At 52.3% G+C, this 23717-nt stretch overlaps 1 protein-coding gene across 6 annotated transcripts in view; it reads right to left on the bottom strand.

Annotated features, from left to right (window-relative positions):
* Nucleotides 1-23717, bottom strand: part of BCL9L (BCL9 like) — a 65813-nt gene that overhangs the window by 37755 nt on the left and 4341 nt on the right. The window contains exon 1 of one of the 6 annotated variants that reach the window (XM_050323075.1): nt 9321-9403. The exons of the other annotated variants lie outside the window; for them this stretch is intronic. The gene's annotated coding sequence lies outside the window, so the exon portion shown is untranslated. Of the gene's footprint in view, nt 1-9320; nt 9404-23717 lie in introns of those variants that run through there. 6 annotated transcript variants of the gene reach the window in all.

Below are 23717 nucleotides of genomic sequence, written 5' to 3'. Positions count from 1 at the left end.
AAATTACTTTTGATTCAAAACCATAATAAATCAAATGATAAACATGTGCCACCAGTAGCTGAGTCTCCAAATACTCCGAAACCGCAAGATGGGCTAGGGAGTAGTTCTTACAGGTAAGGTCCTGACCACACAAACAAGTGGAAAAATCACTCTTCTCACTAAAATAACAGATCAGGGCTAAAATTATGTTTTTATCAAAATATTTGGAAATGGCCGGACATTTCTTTGCTGAAGTTCTGCTTTAGGCAAAGTAACTCTTTTTTTATCAACAAAACGTTAGCAACTTCAACTCATGAAACTGATTTTCAAACAGCGAAAACAGGTTTGGGTTTTGGAGGGGCTTTTGTTTGTTTTGTTGGTTTTTTTTGAAACAGGCTCCAAAGCACAGATTCTAACACTGAATACTCTGATTTATTTTTTTTTTTTTTAAGAGAATGAGGAGCAAAACTCACATTGAATTCTCCAGGAGAGGTAGGCAGCCTAGGCAGACCATTACTGAACTTCTGACCTGCAGAAATGTTTTGGAAGAAAAGGTGCTACGGACTGAAGCACAACCATGCCCCTGTATTTATCTGTTTCCTCTGGGTTTGTACTGTTCTGACAGCAAAAAGGACAAACAGGGCTTGGTCTTTTCTTCTGCAGTGTCAGGTTCACATGAAACAGGATTCCCCACTGAAAACCAGGCAACTAACTAAAGAATACAAGAAATATTCACTTCAGCCATTCTAAACCAGATATATGCTGATGGCATCACAAAAATAAATAACAGTAAGGTATTTACCTATTTTTCTCCATAGTCTTCCCAGAAGCTCCCCATGTGTTTTGAGCTCTGAGAATGAGCTGGGATGGAGAAACTCATCACTGCCAACAGGAGAGCCACTCTCGTAATTCTCAGCAGCAGAGTGAAGGTGCTTGGCCTTCCCTGCCAAATGCTATCTCAGCTTCTACGCATGAGCCCCGAGAAAGGAAAGGGGACATATTACTCATTTTCTAGGTGGAGGAAGGGATGTAGCCCTGGGGAGGTGCTTTCTCTCCCGCCCAACACAGCAGAAAGCTGGGGATGGATGGAGCGATGAAAAAAGGGAGAGTAGGGCACAATTCTGGTGCCCACATCCCACTCTTAGTGCTGCCAGGCCTGCACAGCCTGCCAAATCAAATAGCTATCCAGAGCCACACTCCTGACAAGTGTAACAGGCAAAGCCCTCAAAGCAGAACCAGCACGAGGTTCCTTCCACTCAGAGCCATTGCTGCCCGCATCTGATGCTCATCCACCACGACTGGCAGCAGCTGATGCCTATGGATCATACAGAAACTTCAATCCCTCCTGCTGGAGAAGTTCCATACTCCCCAGGCTGCTGCTTTTTTACAGGTTCCAATCAAGACCCCCCTCCCAGTCTCCAAAGATACCTTTTCACCATTGGAAAGGGACCTGGGACACAAGGAGGATGGTAAGGACCAGCCTTGTACCCTCAAGAGATCCATGACATGACTGGTGGGCTCTTCTGAAGGAAACCAGAAAAATGCAAGGGCAGACCTTCAGCACCTCACCAAAGGGGAGTTTATCCAAAACAGAGGGCTACTGTCTCCCTTCTCGGCACTATCTTAAAAAGGGAAGGCAGGCAAGTCACAGCTTATTTTACGTCCCCGTTTCTCCTACTGTAACATGGTTTCTCAGCCAAAGGGGCAAATTACACAAGACTATGGGTCAAACACTGTGCTGGCAGCACCTGCATTCATACATTCCTGTGTCCCCAGCACCCTGCCCAGGCACTGTGCTGTCCCCTGTGATAGGGAGACCATCAGCACAGCACCTGGTGGCAGTCCTTCCCCTGAGCCTTGCAGACCAACATGCAGTACATCCACATGGTCTGTGACCACAGTAGAAATAAAATCACCACCATTCAGAAAAAACATAATTAGCAAAGATTGAACAGCCAGTGCTATGCTGGCAGCTGTGAGGAAGACACAGATCACCGCCTCCCTGCAGAAAAGGAGCCACTGCTTTCCTGTGCCTATGGTGCATCCTCGGAGTACCCTGCAGGTCTCACTCCTGCTGTGCCCACCCTGCCAGAGGGCACCAAGACTGTTTACCCTGATCTCTAGAAATATAGACTGCCATATACAAAATCTTTCTTGTCTTCTTTTCCAAACCCATCTCACCCTCTCTCAAGTGGGACCCCCTCATAAAAGTAAGAAGAGACAGGCCTTTCCTGGCATTTCCTTTTTGTGAAAAGGCTGTAAAATTTTCCAAGCACAGCCAAAGCCAGAGCAAAGTTTGTCAGGAGCTCAGCTCGTTAGGCGGCTGCTCAAGGAGCCCCGCGGGAGGCGCAGGCTGCATAATTCAAAACATCTTGGACCCTGGAAAAGAAAATAGAAACCAGGCTGCGAGAAAAAGGGGGGCAGCTCCAGCTCCAGTGTAACCCCTGCTCTGCAATCACCCCATCTGCAGAGCTCAAGAGAAGCTCTGGCCCCAGCAGAGGTGCTGCGGCCAGCCCAAGTGGAGCTGGCACCAGGCGGAGGAAATTCCAAGCCTGTTGCTTCTGGCAGCCATGCCGGGCCCTGGCTAGGACCTCAGCAACCTGGAAAACGGCTACTCAGCAATTTTCTTGCCATCCTGAGAGCTCGGTCTGAACCACGGTTTCACTTCCCCCTCCCTGCGTTGTAGTCCAAGAAGCAGGGAACACCAGAAGCAAAAAAATATTTGCTCAAAAGCTGTTGTGTCCAAGGCCCGCCAAACTGCTCTGGTCTGGGAGGACAGTCTGGAGCTGCTGCTGCCCCCACCCCTTTGCATATGGGGGCAGACAGAGCAGAGGAAACTTGTTTGGACCAACCCTAGGTCTCCCCGGTTCCTTTTGCTCTGTGCCAGAGGAAAGTTCAAACAAGGCTGCACAGAGGCAGGACACAGGCAGCTTTCAGCCCAGCCTAACTGCTGTGATTGAGGCTCGTCTGTGGCTGGACCCACTCTGTTCAGGCCCTGTCTAGGCCGATCCTCTGCTGCAGATCAGTATTGGAACAAATCCTGACAAGGAAGTGGTGAAAGCTCCAGTGCTGCAGGGGTTTCCATAGCCTTGGCCAGCTTGCTGTTGGGAAGAGTCGCACCCAGAGATGCAGCCCTTGCACTCAGTTACTGCCCTTCAGAGCTCACTGTCCAGCTCCTCACTGCCCTGAGCATGGAGACCTACAGCACAGCTCCTCAGGACCCTTGCAACCACTTTTTCAGAAGCCAGCATTCTCTCCCAACTGCAGCCTTTCCCAAGGCCTGCAGCCCAGCACAGCATAACAACAGAAAGAAGCAACAGTCATCACACTCACTACTGGAGCCCCTGCCCATCCGAAGGGGAGCACAACTTTTCACTGTATGAACCCTGATACACAGCTATCTAGCAGGATCTTTCTTCTAAAGAGTTTATTAAGATTTTATTTTCTACTAGGAAGACTGCAATGCTCCACAGAGGCCCTGCCTGCAGAACCAGGCAACCAACGCACATCTCATCAGACAAGTACCAAGCTCTGGGTGGTAAGTTAAGAAAGACCATTCATGAAGCCAACTTCAGCAGGGGACACATTGCAAACAGAGAGAAACAAGTCCCTTAACTTAAACCCTTAAGAGAAAGCTGGGTACGGCCCTCCAAACAAGGGTACAACATTCTGGGAGAGGGACATATCTTAGCAGAGTGCATACCAGATGAGGATCATGGTGCCCTGTGGAGAACCAGAAGCTCAACTCGGTAGCCAAGGACACGGGTTTGAGACTCTACCGTAAGCATACTAGTTGTAGCTTTCTAACTTCAGCTGGGCAAATCCTGGATATGAAACACTTGGGGACTGGAAAGCTCACAGATGCACCAAGCATTGAGGATACTTTATGAGAGGCGCTCCTGAATTCCAGCTTGTTAGAGGACTGGAAAACCCCACTTATGCCTGCCTGGACTCGAATATGAGGGTGAGACCCAGAAAGGCGGTGGAGTAGGAGCAGTGAGCAGGAACTGGGAATCCTGGCTTCTGTCCCTAGCTCTGCCCCATATTCCCTTCCTGTCTTTGGTTAAGTCACTTCCTTTCACTCTTCCTCTCAGCCTCTGTTTTGAAGGTAAAAAAACTCTAGCCCTTGCTTCTGCATAGTGTTTAAAACCTGTTCTGTGCTGTGACAAGGCAGAAGATTGCTATGGCCAGAGGCTGTAAGACACCCAGCATGCAGGAGCCACATTGCTCACACAGACCCCAGCGGAGCCTGGCATTTCCTGTGCTTACATTTTGAGAAGCACAGAGTCAGTGTAAACAGTCAGTGCCACGGAGCATCTTCTACACAAACCATATCCTGGTCTGTTCCTCTCCTCAGCCACTGCAGTAGCAGCTGAGTGAGGAAAAGGAAAGCTGCTCAGCTGAGCTGTGACAGAAGGAACAGAGCAACCACACACAGCATTGCTCTGGACAGGCTACCTGCAAGGTGGCGGCCCTCAAACCAGTAGCAGCAAGGATGGGGAAAATACAGCAATAGGAGAGGCAGAGTTAAAAGGGAAAAAACCCCACAAAATAAAACTGCAAAAAAGCAACAACCCAACCAGCACTCTGAAGAGGCAGGATGGTGCAGACTTGCCTGAGGAGCACAGCCCTCCTGCTCCCTAGCAGATCCATCCTGCGGCCTCCCACATACTTTGGGGAGAGAGAAGACCAGTATGTACAGGCAGGAACAAGGAGCACTCTGTGGTTTTGCTTGGTATTTGAGGTCATCTCTCACACAGGAGGAGCTCTGCTTCGCTTTCCAAGTCTTGCCCTCTCTGGCACGGATCACAAACCTGGCTTCTGGCCCAGGACTTGGCTCCAGCAGCGCTCCTCACCAAACAGCGTGACGCCCCACCTCTGGGCACAGTGCACAGCCCAGTCCTAAAGCCATCTTGAGGCTATTACCCCAGCATCAGAAGAGGCTCCCCATCATCCCCCAGCTGAGATTCAAGGCATCTTGAGTCGCAGTTGAAAAACCCAACACCCCAACATCGGTCCTGCTCTTGGGGGAATTAAAACCCAGTGACCAAAGCGTTGTTTTCTCTAGTGGCTCAAGCTGAAGCTGTCAGACAATCTGCACACACTGGAGAAGTGCTGTCACCCAAAGATGCCCAGGCATAGCTAGCACGTTCCTCTGCCTAGAGCTGCCCAGAAAGACACAGTAGGACAAGGTGGCCAGGTGAAGGCACTGCCCTCCCATTATGGACAGTGGAAAGGTGCTGGAAACCATTGCCTGATGTACCCATCAAGGATACCAGAATACACGTGTGCCCAGACACCAGTAGCTGTCAAAGAACCAGATCATGACTCCAGAAAGTGTTGAGCAAGTGGGAACCAGACCTCATCCCACTGGCTGTGCCCAGCATGGACATGCATTCAGCAAGAGCAGAACAGGTTCCTGCTCGACACCTCAGGGCACTGCAGCCCATCATCCTCATACTGCTTTCTCCAGCGGAGGGTTGTTGCCTGGCATCAAGGCAACCCTGCCCATTTTGGAAAGGCATGTCTCCAATGTCCCATCTAATGCCTTGGAAGAGAGGCAGAAGGAACATAAGGTCCAGCCCCATGCAAGCAGGACTTGGAGCCTCTCATCCACACCACATGGTTTGGCTGGTGCTGCCTCCCAGGGAGAGGCTGAGGAAGGGCAAAATACAGCAACAGAAACTATCCCCACCAATCTCCAGTAACAGTTCCTGGGTACCTTCCACTCAGAGCTGCCAGGGCTGGTGGTTGCAGAAAGGAAGCCAAACCGGAGCAGCGTAGACTGACCCACCAGAAAGCAGCACACAGCTTCGAAAGAGAAGTTGGTAAGAATTGAGGAATATCATGGTGTCCACCCTCACCCCCACCACAGAGCTGCTGGAGATGCACAACTGAGAAGCAAAACAGATCCAGTGCTTCTCAGGCCCCTTGCTCCAAGACAGCGTATTTTTCCACAGCTTCAGTGGTATGAGAAATCTCACAGGGTAGTTAAATCTCATGGAGATCAACTACATAAAGTCAGAATCCACAGCTCCCACCACCCTCTGGAAATTCAGAACCATGTGCAAGATCACACAAAATGCATTTACCAGTCAACATCTTCCTGGGAGGAAAGGAGAGCTGAGTGACACAAAGTCCTGACATGCATTAGATTCTAATTTTCCAGAAGAGTCATGCTGGCAATCCTCCTTGTGCTCCCCTGATAGAGCTTAAATAACACTGATAAAATATTGCTGCATCTATGCATCATACCACTATGTTATCCCTACCCTGCATTATATCATATATCAATGCATCTATGTACCCCGTTTCCTCTTAAAAATGCCCAAAGTAGTCATCAACACAGCACAGCTCTCCTATGTGTCCTTCCCCCACTTTGTCCAGGGCCCTGCATGATGCTGGGTCTCTGCCAAAAGAGCAACAGCTCAAGGAAAATGACATTTGCAGGGTAAGCTCCAGGCTTCTGCTTGGCTAAAGCTGTGGGGAACAGTCGACATCCTTGGGAGGAGGCAGAGACAGAAGCTCAGGAGCAGGGTCACAGATGGAGCAGACCCTTGATGTATTCTCGGACAGGAACAGCAAACTTGTTCTTTTCCACAGGGCACTTACTCCCGCAGCAGAGATTGACTTGGGAGATCCGTCAGTCAGGGTATTTAAAACTGGATGGAGCCCTAAGGAATGAAGAACCGGAAGCCAGCCTGTGCCATCCCCTGGAAATGGCTAGACCTGAGCAGATTAAAACTCATTGCAGCAGCACATCTGGACCTCCGAGGGGGACAGACACATTCTTGATGGCTAAGAACTTTCCCTCCCAGCAGCAGATAAGTCCGATGCAATCACCTGAGACAGGGTAAAGAAGCAAGAGCTGTTCTGATGTAAATGCTCAATGGACATTGTACCAACAATAGATGGGGCTGGAAGAAACAGAAAACAATCCCAGGACACATATTGTACTTGGGACCCTGCAACCAGCTGAAGGCGACCAGAGTAACAAAGAGCAACATCTCTATAGCAGTAAGAAAGCCACTGTTTGGGACACAGCTGATGTTCCTTGTAGAAGGAACCAAGGACCTCCTTCTCCAGCTACTACTCCCTTCCACATCCCTCCATACAGCAAGAGCTGCCAGAAGGAAAAGCACTCACAGCATTCAGCAGGAGAGGACAGTAGCAGTGAAAAGGAAAAGCAAGGGGTTTTCCCCTCCCAAAACAGTAAGTATGGATGAGACAATGCCAGCTGGGTCAACAACTCGATAGAAAAGTCAAAAACTGAGTTGAGCTTGGACCTCACAAACTCCAGGCTAGCACAGCCAAGGTCCACAGCTTGTGGGCTGGAGTTAGCCTGGAGCTAAAGTACAACTCCAGCGCATCTTCGGCTGCCGTCCTGGAGCAGCACAGCCCAATGAGCTTGGTACGTCCAACTTTGGGATGGCCTAGGAGCTCCATGCAGCAGTCTGTCCCCTCTGTCACACAGTGGCCAGAGAGCCACCTTCCAACAGCAACAGGGTGAGATGCAAAAGGGCTTGAAAGTACAAAACACAACTATTCTACTTTCTTCAAGTGAACAACTGTGGTTTCTAGTTTCTAAGTAAGCTTTTCTTTAGCTGCTGCCTGTTTATTTCTTTTCCATGGCTGGGGGCTGGAAAGAGGAAAGGGACTTTCAGGGGCAGGGAGACATTGTAACATCTACAACACTGCACCACAGAAAACACCATGAAATGGATTTTCTAGGTAATGAAGATGCAGGTCAGGATGGTGGGAAGGACCAATCACACCTGCTAAAATGGTAACACGCACATTAAAAAGCAAACAAAAAGGTTCTTAAACATTAAGTTTGTGAATGCTCTGGAAAAAGTCTCTGATGGAATAGACAGCTGTTGTTGAGAGAGCACACTGATACGCTCATCTTTCCAACAAGGAGTATCACGCAACAACGTCAACCTGGAGATTTTTGCACTAGAACCATCCTTGGGTGTGTATTACATACCCCATACATAATGCTGGTGGCAGCCAGCATTACAACAGCCACCAGAGTCAAAAGAGGTCTTGCTTCAGTACCAACACAGCCTCACCATGCGACCTTGGGCAAATCACTTCCTCAGTGACTCACTGTTCTTATCCCTCCTGCTACCAAAGTAGCAAAGCAAGGCACACACACATTCCCTATGTGATTGACAGACAGAAGGAGCTGCATGTCACTACTGCGTGCTTGGCATGAAACAGCATTTGGGCAGGGTAAAGAGCGGGAGCCACATTTGCAGCACGGATCCTGCAGTTCAAAAGCGCACAACTAAGGTTCCAGTAGCACCACTCTGCAGCCAAAGCTGCGTGGTTGTCCCCTGTGCCACGCCATCAGCAGCCCTTCGCCTGGCACAGCCAGGGCACAACCGTCTGATGCCGCAGCCTGACAGACACCCTGTCAAACGGCGCTGCCCCCAAGGCGTGCAGACGCTGCACACAACAACACAACAGCCTGCCCTGTCATGTAGCATTACTTATGTGTTCAGATATGCATCCTTCTCACATTTCTATTCCAGCAAGTGGTTGCTAGCAGAGTAGGGCTAGAACAAGTTCACCACCTGCTAAAGACACATCCTCAATACAATGCAGGGGAGATTTTGTTAGATCGGTTCCTTTCTGCATGCAAGGAAAGCATGCACATGTAGTGTTTCCCCCTTTTTCTTCCAGGCCAACCACACGCCTGGTTTACCTCAAGAGGAAACCGAAGCCCATCGAGTAGGACACCGTAAAGAGAGGGGAGACGTCTCCCCTGACACTTAGGATGGGCTCAGACAGGAGCGCTTGTTTAAACACCACGTGAAATGTGGCGAGTTCCAATCCTCCCTGGGGCTTTAACAGCCCCGATACGTCTTGCAAAATCCAAAGCAGCTCCGGTAAAACCAGAAGCAACGCGAATAAGTTCTTTTCACCTAGAAAGGAGCTCCACTCGAGGCACTTTGGTCCTCGAGGAATCGCCTGCGGCCGCAGCAACGCGTGACAAGGACCCAGGAAGCGCGGTTCCCGAGACGAAGAGCGGAGCGGGAAGGATTCCGCGGACCGGGGGCAACGTTCAAGGCAAGCGGGGGCACTGACAGCACATCCGCAGCCGGCCGGACTCCGTGGGCAGGCCAAGTTATCGCTGCCCCGGGAGCGGCGGTAAGGCAGCTAGCCCGGGGTCTCCGGCTCGGACGGCGGCTCCCGGCGGCCCCCCCGTCCGGATGACAGCCCCGAGGAGGGCTCGGCAGCCTCCGGCTGCGCGGGGCGAGGGGTCGGCGCGGAGCCCCGGCCCCCCGGGGCGGAACAATGGGGCGGCGGCCGCCGGGGGCCGGCGGGGCACTCACCTCGGCGCCGGCGGCGGAACGGCTCAGGGCAGGCCGGGCGAGCCCACCGGGGCGGCGCAGCGCAGTTCCACGGGCTGCTGGGGGCCGGCCGGCGGCGCGGAGCCGGCGGCGCGGGCCGCGCTCATGGCTCGGCCGCTCGCCGCGGGGCGCGGGGCCGGGGCCGCTGCCGGCGGCGCCCCCTGCCCCGCCGCGCCGCTCCTTCCGCCGGCCGCGCCGGTGGCTCCAACCCGCGCCCGCCGGCGGGGGTGGGCGTCCGGCCGCGGGGAGCCCCGGCTGCCCGCCCGGCCCCGGGCCGCGGGCGGCTTCCCCGCGCTGCGGCGGGCGGCCGGGCGCGGGCGGCGGGGAGCGGAGCCGGCGGGCGCGGCGGCCCGGGCGCGGGCGGGGGCGCCGTGGCGAGGGCGAGGCGCTGCGGGCCGAGTGCTCCTTTCTCCGCCGGAGCCTGAATAATCATTTGGAGAAACAGGATCATTCACTTTCCTCCGAGCCGGAGCCAGGCGCTGCCCTGTCAAAATAAAAGCCCCGCGCGCCGATTAACCGCTTCCTGGTCGCGGGCGCCCCGCCGGCCGCCCAGCGGCACCGCCGGCGACCGGCGGCACCGGCGAGTACCGGGACCGGCACCACCGCCGGGGACCGTCAGCCCGTCCCGGGCCTCCCGCAGGGAGCGACCGGCGCCCTGCGAGTGGCCATCCAGGGGTCGCAAACTCACGCGTCTCACACACATGTACGCGATGGCACGCGGGTCCCAGCACCGCCGGCATCTGCAGAACTGCATCACTGACCTCCCAGCGACAGCACAGAGGCTGCTCCTGCTGAGTATCCTTCTGCCCTGCTCTGCTTATTCACCTGAAACACTGTCCCGCAAGCCTCCCGCGTATCCTGTTCTCGACCCTCACTGTGCCGCGGAGATCCCACACCTGACCCCCTCTTTGCCGTGTCTCCCAGAGCCTGTGCAGAACTGGGCTTCCACGATCCCTATGGGTCCCTTCCAGCTCAGGATATTCTATGATTCTTACACACGAGGCACAAGGACTGGCCCCAGCACCTGGGAAGGGCAGCACGTTACTGTCTTTACCAACAAGTTTTCTAGGCATTAACCCACCCTCCTGCCCTGAGCAACAACTTCCATGGACAGAAGCCGCACAGAGCACACGCACATCAGGCTATGGAGCCAGCCTGCCCGCTCCTGGGCGATGCCAGCAGCATCCTAGCCAGGACGTGTCACCTTCCTGCCTGCAGCGCACCAACCGCCCAGGGGTGGAGCTGGGAGAAGAGGGCTGGAAGCAGGGACCACTTGTCAGCATCCCCGAGAGTTGCAGAGCTTGAGGGGGATGCGGAGGCAAGCGACCAAACTCCGCGGTTGAAAATTAACATACACTGGCCCCTCTGCTCACACACACAGCGCCCAGCCCGGGGCGGAGAAGCCGGCCTGCCCCGGGAGCAGAGGCGGTGGGGGACGGCGATGGGGGACGAGGCTGTCGCACCATCAAGGCCGGGGCAGCGCGCGGCAGCGCCCCCTGCCGGGGTGGGGGGCGAGCTCCCGGCACTGGCGGTACCGGGGCCCCGGCCCCCATGGGAGGGCAAGAGGGGCTGGCGGCGGTGCCCCCGCACCCCCGGGCAGACGCCGCTGCGGCGGGGCCCAGCGAAGAGTGGCGGCGGCGGCTGCCGCCGAGGGAGGGCGGGCGGGCAGAAGCGCCCGCTGCTTCCAACCCCAACGGAAGGACGCAACATCGGTGTGGGCAGGCTCCTCTTTGATCGCTCTTTTGCAGAAATGCCTGTGGAAAGCACCCAAGGCTGAAGCAGACGGAAGGGACGGGTTGCGGTTGCTCTGGGTTTTCCCTTGGGGAACGGCAGACTACATGAGCAGGCACTAAGGGACCCCTTTGCATCGAGCATCATTTGCTTACACCAGCCACACAAGGGCGATGGACCCCTCCAGGAGAGTGCTGAGGCCATACATCTCCCTGCCTCTCTGGTGAGCTCCCAAGTGCCATATCAGCAAGCAGTGACATATTTTCACACTTTCATCCTCCCCAGTAGCAGCATTGGGCTCATGTCCCTGCAGATGGCATGCACAGGCACAGTAAATACAGTGCCTAGCCACCACTGTCTAGCACGACAGCTTGGTGCCAGGGGCAGACAGGTAGCTCCTTCCCTCCAGCCAGGTGTGGTGCAGAAGGGACACACAGAGCCACTTGTCCTCCAGGTCCTCTGGCTGCCTCTCCCTCCCTGCAACCTCCTGGACTTTCTACATCACAGCCCCTCACATCTCTCCCAGCCTGTGTACATGAAAGTGGCAAAGCGAGACTGGGAAAGGTCAGCAGGAGGACCAGCTGTTGCCGGCTCAGCACTGAGCCTGTCTTTAATTAACAACTTCTGGGCTAGCTGCTCTCCCTTCACTTGACTCTGACTTCCAGTCTCCCCTTCCCTCCTCTATCATTACGCCCACACTAGGAGAGACAGAGAAGGGAGGAGATAGTAAAGCAGAGTCCTTGGAGCTCCTCAAAGCCTCTCTCTGCCAATACCACCACCACCATAGCAACAGCTCATCCCAGGAGCTGCGTGGTACAGCAGCACTTTAGCAAGCCCCTAGCCAAGATACCCAGACTAGCTGTTACGAGTCCCTCACTTGCATGGGGTTTTCTTGCCTTTGGGCCACAAAACGTACACAAAAAACCAAAAAAAAGTCTCCCTTCCAAACTAGTCAAGGACCAAGAGGGAGCCATCTGTGACAGTGACTCCAGCCTTCCCTGGGAAGAACTGGGACCAGCCACCCAGAAGCTCCTGACACATTCTACCTCTTTAGGATGCAGAGAATACTGGGCTACAGGGTCAGAATGATCAGATTTGTCCTGTCTTGCTTTTGCTGGTGAGGCATGTGGAGTACCCAGAAGCCTGTCCCAAGCCATCTCCAAGGCTCTGGGACTTGATCATTCCCACTGACTCTCCAGAATACCAGCCCCCAAGCTCAGACCTTCACAAGACCCCTGTGAGCAAAGCCCTCATTATACTTTTGAATATGATTAATTAGGTCCAATTAAATATACTGGAATTAACAATGAGACACAGTTAACTGGAGCTGTAAAGCATCTCCCACTGGGTCTTTCCAGTCCCAGACCAATCTGCAGCGGAGGCCCCAGAGATGGAAAAGCCCAGATGAATTGGGCCAAGGGAGACGAGTCTGGGTTTGTGAAATGCCTTTTTAGGAGCAGCTCTCTGCTGATCCATGTAGTTACAGACCTGGTGGTAGGTCCAGCATTAAATCCACAGACTTGGTACACATCCTGGGTCCTCCCAGAAACACAAAGGTCCAGCAAGAAGATGGAAGAGGCTATGTTACTGCTCCTAAGGTAGACTCTGACCTAAAAACATCTTTTCATCTCTTTCCATGCTCCCCTCAGTCCCGCCCATCCCTATGCATACTCCTGGCCACAGTGCCTCCTTCTTCCCATCAGACACTGACACAGATTCTGTCCCACAGCCTCATGTGTCCCTGATGTTCCTCCATCTCCCTTGGATTGTGTTGCAAGATCTCAATCCCACTTCTGTTTTGATGGTACCACAAAGCCATCGCTCAGGGAAAGGGGAGAAAAGCCAACGCACAAGAGGTCCCAGGTCTGTTCCCAGCCCTGCAGCCAGCGGGGGAAGAATGGGCTCCCTCATTTCATGCTCGTTGGAGTTTTAGCAGGGCAGCCACCAGCAGCAGGCTGACGCAAGGAGTCTGTGCTACCTCTGCCACCTCTGCAGCTGCCTAGGCAGTCTGTGCTCTTGGCTAGATGGACTGGGACAAAATCAGAACTGCCCAGTTTCGAGATTCTCCCTTGAAATGGGATCCCAGCCCATTTCCTAATTAACCATCATATCTCCAGCAGACCGAGAGTGTTCATCCACTGCAGCCAGAAGAAATGGGCAAGTGCAAAGACAACACGTGAAGCGAAGCAGCCAGCCAGCCAGCCACAGTCTCCTGCTCAGCATCCTCACACCACAGCTGGGCACTGGCCCCCCTCCCTACGCTGGGCTTTTCCTTTGCTGCAATCCTAAAGGCAAAACACAGCCTGTGCTGGGGTACCAAGGCAGAATTTAATCAAACTGAGACATCCTCTTTCCAAATGAAAATATGCTGCTACAGCCATAGCATAGCTGACAGAACCTCATCTAGCAAACTCCTGACACGGTTCCAGGATTACAAAGACACCAAGACTTGGGATCCTGGACGCCCTGATATTACTGCAACACCTGATGCACTTAGGACACCTGTACGGGTACAGGCACAACACAGCTCTTCCAGCCTTCTTTCCCTCTTGTGACTCCTGTACACCCCAGCGCCAGTCTTATCCTCCCAACACCTCATTGCAATCCTGGGGAAGTTCATCCCAGGTCCACACAGTCCTGATGCTGCTGAAATCCTGGCATGGGAGATAAGCTTCACTCCTACCACAAGTGCCTGGCCTCAGATAGCCTTTGCTACCTGCTGTAGATGTATTTGGGCTGCTCTGCACAAGGCCCGGCATGGCTGTCCCTGGTCTCGGCACACTGCTGCTGTCCAGGGCACGCCCTGCCAAGGAGCAAACCGAGAAAAGACTGAGGTTTACTGGTTCTGGAGTTGCGAGGGAGCTGCTGTCCCTGCCACCCGGTAGGGCCAGGAGAACCGGAGCCCAGCGGGCAGTCTGTAGGGCCGGGAACCGCGTCCGCTGCCGGCAGCGCCCGCGGAGGGGGCGCGAAGGGTTAAATCGTTTAGCAAGGCCACAGCGAGATAAATGCGGCCAGCGGCGGAGCCGGCGCCTCCCACCGCCCCCGGGGTCGGGCTGGCAGGAGCGGGCGGGTGGTGGCGGCAGGGACTCTTATCCTGATACGGCGCCTTCCGCCGAGTGCGGGTCTGGAAACACTGAGCAGCGGGACTGGCTCCGCGGCCGCGGCGACACAAAGCACGCAGAGCCCTCGCCCAGAACCCGGGCGGGCGGGAGCCGGGGGTCTCGGCAGGGAAGCGGGGCTCCGCGCCAACGGCGGGATCTCCCACCCGGGGCACCCCCGCTGGCCGCGCAGGCAGGAGCCGTCCCCCCACGGTCAGCGAGGAGTGTCGGGTCTGATGGAAGAAGACACGGAGCTCCGTGTCCGCTCCGCCAGTCCGGGCCCTGGCACGGCAGGGCCCCCTGGCAGCGTCGGCGTGCGCAGCACACACACACCGTGCACACGTGCGTGGGCAAACGCACAGCGCAGACGGGCAAATCTTCGCGCAGATGTGCCCGGGATGGGTGTTGGCGACTGTGCAGGGGCAGACACACGTCCTGCAGGCACGCATGAGCCTGAACAACCTCAAACAGTAGGGACAGAGCACGGCACATGGGCGCCAGCCCTGGAGCTACGCTGCAGAGCAAGCACCGTCCAATCTGTGGTGCATAGTAGCAGGGTGTAAAGAGATAGTCAAGAAAGGTGCAAGAACAGCTTTTGCTGTCACCACTACTACAGTCTTATGGTAAGGCAGAACTAGGAACGGCATAATCCCTCCCTTTGATTTATTTACTCAGTGTCTTCATCTCCAAACGACTCCTGGAAGCTTGGTCACTGCAAACGCATGAGCCTGTGTCAGCGAGTTGCAGAGCAGAGATCAGGAGAGTTTTCAGAGAAGTCACAGGCCTGACACAAATTCAATTTTATTCAATATCTCTGTTAGTATTTGGGGTCACTTGAAATCACCCCTCTGTAAACTGGGTCATAACAGGAAAAGTTAGCAAGCTGTTGCCTTGTGTCATCTGCCAGCATGACAAGAACTTGTGTTGGTGGTAGCTTGGACTACCACTTGAAACCCCCTTTCCCACATGCAGTCGCTCTTCCTGAGACAGTCATGTGCATCTTGCAATGCCTCAACCACACAAATCTCTAGCTCAGGGAAGAGCCTCTCCCACAGCATCTCAGGTGCACATCTGTTTTGTAGGGAAGCAGGGAATACCCTGGCAGAAAGGGCTGACACAGCCAGATTCACCTCCATCAACATACAGCTGCCTGGCTAGGCCCATGTGCGTTCCAGTGAGGGTAACTACCCGAGTGAAGCTACAGGCTCTCAGGGTTTTCACCCAGCCCTTTTTCATCTGTACCTCTGTCTCCCAAAACCTGTGCATTTACACAGGGCCTGATGGTACTCCCAGGCCAGAGACGCTGAGCCTCTCATCCAGCTGCTGCAAGGACTCTACAGAACTTAGGATAAGAAAAAGGTCCTCCTTGCCAAGACCACCTGGTCCCTGACCAGCTACGTATCACTTTGCGTATCTGTTCAGTGTCTTATCATGCTGCAGATACCTCCACCTTTCTCCATACAAACTGCCCTCTGCATCCACCTCTACAGACTCAGAGGCACTCTCAAACCCCAGCTTGCCCTTGCCAAAGTGGCGAGCTGGGTGCTGGAGGCTGGCTGCCTCTCCCCACGCTCCTCCTCTCCAGTGTCAGCGTTTAATTAAACACCCGTGCTAGTACCTGCCGCCCGTACACAGAGGGCCGGCTGCTCCAGCCTTGGGAGCACTGGTGGATCCCTCGCTGCGTGGGCAGTGGGACCCTCCCAGGGGACACGCGGCGGGGGCTGCGGGTCCCTCCCGCAGGACGCGGCGGACGGCGCAGGGCTGGCGGCGGGGCGCAGTGGCGCCACCTGGTGGGCGCGGGCGGGGACGAGTAACACCAGAAAACACGTTGCCTTCCTATATTTTCCCTACTACTGTATTTCCCCTGCTACATCCCTTCCTCCCTCAGAGGATGCAAAGGAGATGCAGGCATCTCCGGGGCTGTGCATGACAGAACAACAGCGTATGCATAGCAGAAGGGAATGTTTTAATTAAGAGGAAAAGGATAGACTGTGGCTCTGGTGACAAATGCCAAACGGAGCTTTAACATCCAGACGCAGAAGCAAGGAAATGGATTTCTGCAGCATGCAATACATCCTTATCTCCACACTAGAATACAAGTAGATAGAAACCCACCGTGCCTGCCAGCAGCAGTGGTGTACAGCTGGCGCCTCAACCACAGCATCACAGAATCAATTAGATGGGAAAAGACCTCTGAGATCATCGAGTCCAACCTATGAATATGACCATGTCAACTGGACCATGACACTAAGTGCCATGTCCAGTCTTTCCTTAAACACCTCCAGGGACAGTGACTCCACCACGTCCCTGGGCAGTCCAGTCACTCTTTCAAGTTTAATCACCCTTTCTCTGAAAAAATTCTCCCAACTTAAACCTCCCCTGGCACACCTTAAGACTATGTCCTTTAGATCATTAGATCATGCCTTCCTGCACAGATGGCCCTTCTTGAACACCTGTGTAATAGGTACCCTAACACACTCTACAACTGCTGTTAATAAGGTGTAGAGACCAAGAACCAAGTGATCTCCCCAGTGGGAGGCAACACCGGAGCTGTAGGAGGGCTGTATGTCTGGCCACAGGTAACAAGATCAGCATCCACCTGTTGGCATCACTGCTGCACAGCTGGACTTTGGGAGATTTGAACCAGGACAGCTGATCATTCCTTCCATACAGGACTGCATATAGGAATCCACTTCAGTACTAGACCCCATCAATACAGTTTGTGCCAAATGATCTCCAGTCCCCCAAGAGATGTCTTTTCTGGTTCCAGTTGAATATTGTGTCTCTCGAAACCTGGGTCCAGTTAAGAATGACCATTTGGTTACGTCTTGTATTTTGGGACGGGTGCAGCATTCTTACAGAGTGTTATGGAACTGGGGATGTCCTGGAGACCAATAGGGCTGCACTGCTACCCCCCCAACCAGGCCAGGCCAACCTGCAGTTTTCTCTGCTGGGATGTTGCTGCCAGGTGAAGGATGGTAAGGGTGTGCAGGAGCTGCTGGCACCACTGTGACTCCTTGTATAGCTGGCCCTGCAGAAAAAAGGTGGGTGGGCCCAAGAGATCCCTTTACCCTTGGGGGGCTTCTTTTCTCAGTGGACTGCCTGGGAGTTGTAGAGTGCTGACCTGGGTCTGTCCTCCTTTGTCCCTCACAGCACAGTGCAAATCCACATCTGTGTGGTGCTGCTGAAACATCCTCTCCCTGTCATGAAATATTCATGCCTGCCTCCAAAAGGGCTCCAGCACAGCACAGCAAATCTGTATGTCCCTCCAAAGACAGGCAATCTGTGCTGCAGAGTGTGACCCTGGGCTCTGCTATGAGGTCAAGCCAGATCCAGACAGCTGATCTCTGTCTTTGAGGAAATACAACAGAGATGAAAAGAAGTAGCAAAACCCCAGGAGGTGTTTTTGAGCTTTGACCCTTTCCAGGCTGGGAATCATCATCAGAGTCTGCAGCGAGGAGCTTATGAGAGTTGGGTCTACAGAGCAGCCCAGATGCTGAAGTTCTTTCTCAGGCAGAGAAGATTGTTCCCAAGCCTGGGAGCCCTGCTTGGAACAGGCTCTGCTGCTGTTGGATTTGCTGGTTTAAGTCCTTCTGATGCTGCGGTGGCTGTGCTTCTCCTGGCATTACTGAAAGCTGCCTTGATTTCACTGTATTTGCTCCAGAGAGTGCAAGTCCTTGCTAGAATGTCATGATAGAGTACTTGCTCTCCCCTGTGGGTGGAGTAGTATAAGTCTTGGGCCTCACAAGTTACTTCTCTTTGATTTTTTTTTTAATGTTCAGGGCATTTTTAAGCCTCCTCCTCATTTATGGTTAAGATGTCAGACAGTGAAAGTAATATATTTCAAATAATTATAGAGAGACTGTTCCACTCCAGGGAAAGTTTCTGAGCTGGGGGTGTGGGAAGGCAGGACTGCTTCAGGAGCTCTGTTGTGCTGTGGGGGCCTCGCCTCCCTGGGTGGTTCTGGAGTAGTGTGAAGTGCTGCCCAGGGAGCTCTCTGGACAGGTGTTAAGGCGAGAAGAGGATTCAGCACTTGGGCACACAGTGCAGGTGGTGTTTGAGCGGCCTGGCTGGGCTGGCAGATGCAACTGGTTTGTTTGTTCCTCCCTGTTCATCCCCCTGATAATCCGATTTACATCCCTTTTTCTTTCCCTGGATCCTGCTGTTACCATGGGAACTGTGTTCACAGTTGCTATTCATTGGCTTCTGGAAAAACTCTTTTTTCCCTTTTCCCCCTTTTCTATCTTGGACAAGATGCTGTGGCTGTCAGAGGATGGGAAAGTTGCAAGGCTTCTGATAACTGGGATAAAGGCAGTAGTTAGAGGGAGGAACTGAGGAAATATGGCAAGACTGATAGGTATTAGATGTGGTAATTCAGCTCATGTGGTCTTTAGCTTGGTCTTTTCTTCATCCACACCTATGAAAAGGAGTTCTGGACAAGGTGAGTCTATGAGACTGCCTGCTTGCCCCAAGGGCCTCTCTTGTCTCTGTGAGCTTGGGAAGCCAGCACAGAGGGGTGGTACATACTGTGCTCTTCCTAGTAGCTGAGAGATTTCCTACCTGTTTCTGCAGGAAAGGTGTCATGGTGACCTTGGTGTGGTTGAGAGACAGGCAGGAGATGCTGCTCCAGGCTCTTCAATGTCACCTTCTTGTTGTCTTTTTCTTTGTCCAGAAAATTTGTGCTTTGGCCTCATAGATTAAGAGTGTTTTTAAAAGTTGCAAACAATTGCAATGCTACCTTTTCAAGAATTGTCATTTGTTTGCTTCTTTGTTCCTTAAGTAACTGTGCCATATTCACTTACATTGGGTAAGAGGTTGCATTTTAAGGAGGAAGGGGCAGTGGCAGAGGGGAGGAGCAAACTTTCAGCAATGGAGGACCACAGCTCTGGAATTTAGCTGTGACAAAACTGCTACACTTTTCATGGACATGAATTTGAGTGGGAGGTGTTTGTTACTGCCAATACAGTTTTCTTCATACCCAGTTCTTCCACACGAGGTTGAACTGCTAAGAGTTGACAGTGCATCTGTTAAGATTGGCTCTAGAAACCAAATGTTCTTGAAAATAAAGAGAGAAACATGCTGTGCTTGCCTTTAATCTTCCCAGCCATCCACTTCCCAGTACCCTGCAGAAAAGCCACATGGAGCAGCCCATGTGCATGAAGATGGCCCAAGAGTGGCCACGTAAAAGGTTCTTCTGTGTGAAAGATACAGCAGGCTGAGGAACAAGTTCCCCAAGGGTGGCAAGAGACAATATAAGGCTTCAAGGAAAGGTCCAGACGAAGATCTCCAAGAAGAGCTCTTCCCAGTATTTAATTTTCCTCTCCCACTTTGTGTTTTCTTTTTAAAGCTGCATTTCTGTTCTACCTCCCATGGCAGCTACTTTGGGTTTAGAGCAAACAGTGAGCCAGCTTCCTCAAAAAGATCCTGCAACCAGCAAATAGCACTGGGATCACCACGGACTATAAGCACTACAGCAGGACTTCCCAGGAAAGATAGGAATATGATCTTCCTCCAAGGTCACAAAATCTTTTCATCAGAGGAAAGAAAAACAAATAGAAAGGCCAAATGCGGGCTCCATACTTGACTCTCTTTAATTAGTAACCATCTGGTTTTGAGAAGAGCTATCAGCCACTGTAGAGCATTTGGCAAGCTTCCTCAGCTGCTGCTCTCCTAACGTCAATTCTTCTTGGAAGTGCTTTAAGCCCCAAGATGCCAAAAGGAAATGAAGAGAAAATCAAAATAAAGAGCACAAGAATGAAAAGGAAGAGCATGGATGCCATATAGCCCAGTGGACAAAGCAAGACATTCCTCAGTTCCACTTCTAGGTCAGGGAGCAAAGTGCAAACACTGCTGGCCATCCAATAGCTGGGAAACCTCCCACCCAGCCAGCCACGTGGAAGGAACCGCAATACTTTGAGCACCATACTTCAAACAAGCCACTACAAATCCCTCAACATTTTCCAGAGGTCTGGCTGCTCAACTCAGTGTTCTGGCCAAATTCCAACTTCAGCAGTGACTTTCTATCTTCCAAAATTCCCTCACTTTAATTTCTTTGTCCCAACTACTGTGCAATGGTGCTGTGTGGTTGCTGTTCCAGTACAGTGTTCATCCACCAGGAAAGACACAGACAATCTTACAAATCAAATTCATTGTGCTTGACAGACAAGAGCTGTGTCACTCTTCCTCAAGTTTTGCCCTGGTTCTGCCTGATGCCTGGTTCTGCCTGATGCCACGCTCTGCTCGAGTAAAGGGGTGTTGCTCTCCACCGAGAAACCCATGGGTACAAAAGGAACATCCTGCTTTGGATGGTGTGAGGAGGCACGCTAACCAATCTGCACAAGTCCTCATGCATTCTCCACCAGCACAAGCCCTTTTGCTCTTCTCAGGGAATCAGCGACACTGGTAGCAAAGCTGGGCAGCAGGAGCTGAGCTGCAGCATTTTTGTGAGCACTGCCACCCCCATTAACATGCAGCACATGGCTCAAGCAGCTTTTAGATTACTCCTTCCTGACTCTGGGACATTGTGCGTGAGTCAGAGGCTTGCACACTTTCTTCCCCTGATCCCTGTGAGTCTCTAACACACAGCAAATTACATTTTGAGCAGTTCCCTTAATTTCTGCATGCAGACAACCTTCTTCTCGCTTTTGCAAAGAAGGAGAGTTATCCTCTACTCCCCCAAACAGCATCAGACACACATGGACCACTATCCTCTTTCCTCACATGTGCATTCAAATTCTGCCATCCACTCTCATAGGCAGGTACATCACACTCCCCTACAGTCACACCTCCTCTACTCATTTCCACCCCACTTCCCATATGTTGCTTCAGCTTCACACAAGGCATGTGTAGAAAGCAGCTCCTTTTTCCAAACTGTGGTAATGGGGTTCTGGCACAGCTGACGGAGAGGAGGATCCCCTTCATAAATACATTAGTCCCTACTACAAAGAGGGAAGATGTAATTTCCAAATGTGCTTCCACAGATCTGTCCTGCGTGGCAAAAGTCTGAGACCCAAACCTGTGAGGTTCTCCCACTGTACCTGCCCTGTCAGAGCAGCAGAGCTGTAATCTCATTGACTCCTGATCTGAGAGAAAAAAGCAAGCATAAAACTCCTTATTAGAGCATCTGAAACCACCAGGGACCTGCAGCTGATTAGACATCTTACACACTTCCAGAGGAACAGATTGCAGCTGCTCTGATCTGCACGATACTGTGAGATATCCTCACTTGCTGTCCCAGGAGCTGTCCTAGACTTGTGCTTGGCCAGGACACCCACTGTTGATGGGGCAACAGGAGCTCAGGAACTCTCTCACATGCACTTCTTTTCAGAGGGTGAGTGCACTGGTCTGACGCTCTAGGGTCTAAAAATCCCCATGCAGGGAAGAGGGAGGCGCCTAGGCAGTCCAGAGAGAAACACTCATGGGCCATCAGGCCTGGACTGTCTCTTCCTGAGTCTTGACACAGCCAATTTACACCAAGGAACCAAACGCAAAAGGCTGTGGATACCGTTCCTCTTTTCAGTTTCCCAGACTTGGATAGGGAAAACAAAGCTTTTCCTTGACACTGCACTCCACTCAAAGCCACAGGAACCTCTGTGCAAAACTTCCCTCTTTCATGCCTCTCCTCCAAAGCCTTTCTTCCTTGTCGATTAGCATTATGCAAAGTACCCAACTGATGATGCCAATGAGACTTCAGGCAGAAATCCATCTATTTCTCCCCTCCATCTCTTAATTAACGTGGACTTTAATTACATTTCCCGTTTTCATGACAAAATATGTTTCTCTCCTGAACCTACCCTCCTCGAGATCATTATGAGAGCTCTTAATAATAATCACCATCATCTGTCTACCCTGAGAGTGAGGGGGGGGGACACCTGCTCCATCTTCCCAAGTTAGCCCATCCCACATAGCCCCCGGTCACTCAGCCCTTGGAGAGCCACATGCTCTGGTCCTGTGCCAATGGAGAGAGGTGGAAGCAGTCCTAACAGGTTGGCATGACATATTTCCAGGGCTGGATAGTGCCTGAAGGTTTTGGCTTCAGTGAAAGACATTACAATTCCAGGGTGCGCACAGAAACAAAGTCAGTTTCGGGAGGTATTACAGATTCTCTTGTTTTCAAAGGTGAGGTTGGGCCACCCTTCTGCTGAAGATGTATCCTCACTGTCTATACAAGGCATGGCAAACACTGCTAGGGAGCTTTGCAGTAACACTTAGCTGGCTCACAGACTTAGGCAGTCAAAAAACAAGGAAAACTTTCTAATACATCCCCCATTCTCACTGATTCAGCCACTAGAAAAGCAATCACCTTAGTAAACCACAAAGCAACTATTTCCAGGGAGGAAGTGAAAACTGAGGAATCAGTCCCTATGCATTCTGATGGGAGCAGGCAAGAAGCTGATACAATTTACACAAGCATGGACCTGGTGCAGTCAGGTTTTCATGAAACTCAGGCATTTGTGTAAAGGTCACTCAAACCATTACCACCCCATTCAGATGCAATCTGTCATGGCAGGTAGGCTGAGTCCTGCACTGCCATCGACCCTGTGTTTGCAAACTCAAAATCAGAATTAGCTCTCAGATTTACTATTTTATCTGAATGTGCAAAATTCACCAGGCAGCTGGTGGCTTTGTCAGCTCACAGAGGTCTAGGAAATAAGGTTTTTCCTTAGTTGTTACATGACCCCCCAGACCTGCAGTGCTCCTCAAAGACAATATCTATCCCTCCTAGCAGCAAAACGTAAGGCAATACCAAACTGAATACCAAAATATGCCATGTTTGCTTTAGTTTACAGACAGACAGAAGACAGCAAGTTGCCCACCTCTTCCACTGTCGAGTTCTAAAGAATCAGCAATACCCCAGATACAGAGCAGACATGACATCAGGCTCTTGGGACCAAGGCAATAAGGGCAGCATCAGGGTGATCACAACTGAAATGACTATAAGTATGGCCCAGACACAGTCCACAAGGCAAGGACTGCATGATCCAAATGTACAGCTAAGTGCACCATGTGTAATTTGGACAGAAAGAAGAGCTCCCTGCAGAGCTCCATGCAAGGGCAGCAAGCATACCATGAACACAGACTGTGTGTCTGCTGCTTGCAGAAAACTCTATTCCTCCTCACAGTCACACACTGCAAGAAAGCCAAGCTAATTGCCCAAGCAAGAGAGTGTTGATAAGTGTGGCAGAATGGAGACGATGCCCCTTTAAATGTGACTAAAGTGTTGTCAACGGATCTGCCATGGTAGAGGAGTTAATCCCCCCCAAGCCCCTCTCAGCCACCGTGATGGGATAATTAGATGCGAGGGCTCAGCACAGACGATGCTCCGGTCGCTTAGCAACTAATGGTTTCCATGGAAACAGCAAAGCACAGCCTTCGGAGCAGCAAGTGAGCAGTGCAGCAGGGCAGGGAAAGATGCCTTAAACTCCTGCACTGATCCTCTCCTCCAGAATCACTCAGAGGCCTCGAGGTATTAAGGGAATAAGAAGGGGGTGCCTTAAAGATACAATATCCCTGTTTCAAGCAGTAGTACTAAGAGAAGGGGTTTTTTTTC

Source organism: Myiozetetes cayanensis, unplaced genomic scaffold, assembly GCF_022539395.1.
Source record: "Myiozetetes cayanensis isolate MyiCay16 unplaced genomic scaffold, myiCay2020 scf29, whole genome shotgun sequence".
Taxonomy (NCBI): domain Eukaryota; kingdom Metazoa; phylum Chordata; class Aves; order Passeriformes; family Tyrannidae; genus Myiozetetes; species Myiozetetes cayanensis.
Note: the sequence above shows the minus strand (reverse complement) of the source record. Positions and strands in the feature narration are given on the sequence as shown.